Here is a 5,255-nt window from a genome sequence, read left to right on the forward strand (position 1 = left end):
TTAGCACCCATCAAAGCAGTGGCAACAAACTATTCTAGTAGTCATTGTATTATTCCTTATTGCCATGTGCTTGCAATTAAGAAAAAAAAAAGCCAGTTTCATGTAAGAATTCCCTTGATAAAACACCACAAGTTGTTAGTTCTCAACCCTTGAGTACGCTCCTTTTTAATATTCTGTTAGGAAATGAGAAGTTCTCATAAAGCACATCTGCTCTATAACAAAGCACAATGGCTGGTTCAAGAAAAACAACCTGTGTAAGTATTTAAGTTGTGAACTAACCTAGATACTTTTTTTCTTTTTTGTTGTTTATTTAGATTTTTATTTAAATTCTAATTAGTTAACATTTAGTGTAATATTCATTTCAGTAGAATTTAGTGTTTCTTCACTTACCTCTAACCCCTTGTGCTTATCCTAACAATTACCCACCCATCACCCATTTAGACCATCCCCCACCTAGCTCCCTCCATCTACCCTGTTTGTTCTCTATTGTTGAATGTCTCATAGACATTTTCTTGATAGAACACCATGTTGTCCTGAAAAAACAGTGGCAAACTATGGTTATTTGGATTTGTGTCTTGGTGGACATTTTCACTTCACATTCTAGTTACTTTAAGGAAAAGAACACAGTAAGTGCTGCCAATTACAAACTCTAATCTTTCAATATAAATTAAAATACTGGAAACTCATATCCTGTACCATGTGCTTGTAAGCTTCCCAACACTTACATTTTTTTTAATCTAACTTCTAATACTATAAATACAAATGGATGTGATCCACATAAACAAAAGCTCTTTGAGTTTTTCTATAATTTTTAAGAATATAAGCGATCCTGAAAACAAAGTTTGAGAACTGATGATTTGTCGCAATCATTGTGTGATCCTCCTTGCTTTTCACAACCTAGGTGTTTCCATGGATATATTAATGGCAGAACTCACACAACTCTGAACTTATGCACTAAGAGGCTTCAGCCTCTTATTCATTTTTGCTGTACAACTATGGGTTGCTTTTAAGGTAAGGCAACTACAGCTGAGAACATTGCTTGGTGGCAGTGTGAGGTCTTGGTGCTTAGGAGAGAATAGGGATTTGCCACAAGATTGACCATCCTATAATGAATCTTTAAGGTTTCCAAGGCCAGACATCAACTGAAACCTCAAGGCTTTCTGACAAATTCTCAAAGGAATTACAAGTACTATTTGATTTACCGGAGAGTGTAAATATTGCATATCAAGAAATGCTTTTTGTGTTGGGGAGTTACTTCACACCCTAATCCCCTAACCCTGAAAATAAAGCTGCACATAGGAACAAAAAATATAAAAGTATATATATGTATGACATACATATGTACATATACATATATATAATTTTAATATATATAACTTTAAATATATATTAACTATATATAACTTTTAATATATATTAATACATATTAACTAAATATAACTAAATATATAACTATATATTATATATAATACATAATATAACTAAAATACACCATTTTAAATATGACTTATAAATATCTACATATTTACTTACCAGCTTTCACAAACTCATTGGAACAGGATGCCAGGAGATAAAAATATTCAGGAGTAATTTTCTGCAAGTAAACATAAATATTACCTATCTTTTTTTCTTAGAGATGCTGTAATGCAAGAGCCATTGAAAACTTCTGTCAAAATTTCACACATATTCTGGTTTCAAAACACATCTTGTTAGTTGATGTTAAATCAGTTTTGATTATATTTAAGGAGATTTTTAAACATCAAGAAAATTTCCCAAAAATGTTTCCTGATACATTTTCTCATTTTTATCTTCAATTTCTTACCAGTTCTGAGTAGTGTTTTAGTTGGAACTTTTTCTACTGCAGGTGCTAGAAATCTAAGTTAAACTAAACTGAAGAGGAAGAGGAATTAGCTAACAGAAAAACAGAGGCCCTTGATGTTAAACTCAATCACAGCTAGATCTAGGGTCTAGAGTCTTCAGGACTTTCTGTCTTCACGATTTGTCTCTACTTGGCTGCATTCTGCATAGAATCTCTTTCCACTTAAGACGGAGACCACAATCACGCCTCATCTTTTATTATCAGATTAGCAAATGAGGCAGAAAGAGAATTTCATTCTTCCCACATCCATAATCAATCTTTCTTCTTCCCTCCCTCCCTCTTTCTCTCCCATTTCCTCTCCCTCACCTCTCTCTCTTTCTCTTTCTCTCTCTCTCTCTCTTTCTCACACACAAACACACACACATGCACACACAGGTTGGCCATGACTGGATCATGTTTCCACTTCTGTGTGCTAAACCAAATAGTGTACTACGATTGGCCCAGCACTGGTCACATGCTGCCTTAGTCAAGGTTCTCCAGAGAAAGAGAACCACTAGGATATTTTATATATATAGATATATATATACATAGATATATATATATATATATCAGTCCAACTTCACAGACCTAAGAACCACAGGAGCTGATAGTGTAAATCTCAGTCCAGGAGCCAGAAAACCAATGTCCTGGCTCAAGCAAGAAGGCAAGACAGGAATGAACCCTCCTTTCTTCTGATTTTTGTTCCATTCAGGCCCTTAAAGGATTGGATGAAGCCCACCCATGTTGGGGGCGGGCAGTCTACTTCACTTGGATGTATGGCTTCAAATGCTAATCTCATCCAGAAACACCCTCACAGACACACTTAGAAGTAATGTTTAATCTCTGCATCCCTTGACTCAGTCAAGACGACACATAAAACTAATATATATGCCAACCCTGTAATGGTATGTGGATGTGTGAGACCCCATTAGAGAAATACCTCGAGGGCGAAATGGATTTGAGGAGAAACGGATCCACACACAAAAAAGATGCTAGCCAATAAAAAGAGCTCTCTGCTACAACCTACAGAATCGCTGTTTAACTGTACTCACTGCTCCCACAGCTGAGCATCTTACAAAGACAGTATAAAGTTTTCATAAATTAGCAGTGCTTGACATAATATTTTTCAGAATCATTACTTTGTAATTTTAAAAACTGTCTGAGCTCAGGCAGTGGAGTAAACGGACACTAGAAAATCAATCACCTCTCACTCCTCTGACCAAGGCTGACTATTCAAAAAACAGAAGACATTCAAATTGGCAATAATTAAATTATTATAAAAGTAGAAGGCTGAGTTAGACAATTTGCTGGATAACCTAGTTGGGAAGTCAACCAGAAAAGATAGGCAATGTGGATCTACTTAATAGGAATTGAGTTTTTCCTCCAGAAGCATTACAGACTAATGTTTTTAGACATTGGTATATAGTTAAAGGAAACTCACAACCATCTCTTGATTTTGTGAAAGGATTTCAAACTTAGATAGAGCTAGAGGATATGAATTGGAGAGTCTCATGCATGCACCATTGGGAAAACAAAAGCTGAAGAACTGAGAGACTTATTTCCCCATAAATGCGTGATTTACAAAAGACTCAAATGTATCTGCCATGAGATCCATAGATCTCACTGAACATCCATCAAGAATCTCTCCCGATCCCAGAACACCTGGGTGCCTCAGTCAGTTAAGTGGTTAAGTGCCTGCCTTTGGCTCCAGGGCCTGGGATGGAGCCCCGCATTTCGCTCTGTGCTCAGTGGGGAGCCTGCTTCTCCCTCTCCCTCTGCGTCACTCCCCCTGCTTGAGCTCTCTCTCCCTTTGCGTCAAATAAATAAATAAAATCTTAAAAACAACAACAACCACCACTAACTCTCCCTATCTTCAAGCCAATGAGCTTACTGGCTGGACTCCCACTTCTTTACACTCCTTGCCCATAAATACAAATCCCTGCAAACCCTCAAGGGATTCACCTATAGCTGGTTACAATTCATGCTTCCCAAATTGCAATTCCTCTGCTGTTCCAGAATAAACTCAATTTCAGGTCATTTGAGCTTTCCTCAGTTTACCTCTTTCTTTAGGTTGCCAATTTGTTCTCAAAATTCAAATCTACAAATCACAGAGGCCACTCACATGTCAAGGCCTCCAGCTAGAGTGGACACGGATGGTGGCGCCCCTTTACCCGCTCCCCATGGCCACTTCAGGGCAAGAAACTTGTTAAATTAATTACACAAGGAAGGCACGCAATAGGCAGCTTCAAAGTTGTGGCCGACTTCCTAAGCAAACCAAAATCTAAGTTTGTAAATGCCTGAAGGTTACAAAATTAAAACCTAAGTTCAACCAATCGCAAACAGCCAACTAGGCTTTCAGCTAGAGTTGATCAATCATTCCTTACCTTGCTTCTGCCTTTTCTCTATGAAAGTCTCTCCCCAGCTTCTGTCTGTGGCAAAGTGCCCCTGACTACTTTTCATTCGGCACTGCCGGTTTCCTGCTGATTTCTGCTCAGTCTTAAACTGTCTACCATGTGTCAGTTTATCTTTTACCAGGTCTTACTTCCACTCCACCTGGAACTGCATTCCCTCACCTGAGGGTTCTCTGTGGCCGCCTAAGCCCCCCACGCAGGCACGTGCAGAGCGCGGAGACGCGAACCGGGCACGTGGACCCGGAAGGTGATTGTGGTGACTGCGCGTGCGCTCCACTGTCTGCCCCGCGCACAGCCTGCCCACACTCCAGGTACCTGCAGGGGTGGCTGTCTGCATAGTTCACACTCCGCATGCCTCACTACCCATGTGTCCTTCCCCAGCCAAATGAACTACTCTTACTGAATCTGTGTCCCAGGACCTGCTTCTAAGAAAAGACACACACACAAAAAAAACACTTTAAAAGCCATGTCTTAAGAGGATTATCCATACTTTTCTTACACTTTAGTACACAGGACTTGCCCCCCACCAGCTTTACTGAGATATAATTGACAAATAAGAGTTGTATTTAAAATATACAATGTGATGATTTAATATGCATATATAACATATATAGATTGTAATTATATACATATACACATATATGTGTGTATATATATAGTTGTGAAATGATTACCACAATCAAGGTGGTTAATATATCCATCACCTCACATAGTCACCGTGTGTGTGTGTGTGTGTGTGTGTGTGTGTGTTGGAAACACTTAATATCTACTCTTGCAGCAAATTTCAAATATATAAAACAGTATTAGTAACTACAGTCACCACACTGTACATTAGATCCCCAGAACATACATATTTACCTTATAAACTGAAAGCTTGTAAAGAACACAGACCTTAGTCCACTAAAGTGCCACATCTCCAGCAGTCACTCTTCAGCTAAGTTTATTAACCTAGAAGACCTATGGCACAAAAATGAGAGGAAAGGGTC

The 5,255-nt window shown here is 38.5% G+C and overlaps 1 long non-coding RNA gene across 1 annotated transcript; it reads right to left on the minus strand.

The window, feature by feature from the left end:
- Nucleotides 1-497: 497 nt before the first annotated feature.
- LOC116858916 lies at nucleotides 498-4,490 on the minus strand. Its single transcript, XR_004381043.1, has 3 exons — nucleotides 4,243-4,490; nucleotides 1,534-1,594; nucleotides 498-533 (listed from the first exon to the last, which is right to left on the minus strand). It is a non-coding gene; the product is annotated as an uncharacterized LOC116858916 (long non-coding RNA).
- Nucleotides 4,491-5,255: the final 765 nt, after the last annotated feature.

Source organism: Lontra canadensis, unplaced genomic scaffold, assembly GCF_010015895.1.
Source record: "Lontra canadensis isolate GAN:19392208 unplaced genomic scaffold, GSC_riverotter_1.0 scaffold4, whole genome shotgun sequence".
Taxonomy (NCBI): domain Eukaryota; kingdom Metazoa; phylum Chordata; class Mammalia; order Carnivora; family Mustelidae; genus Lontra; species Lontra canadensis.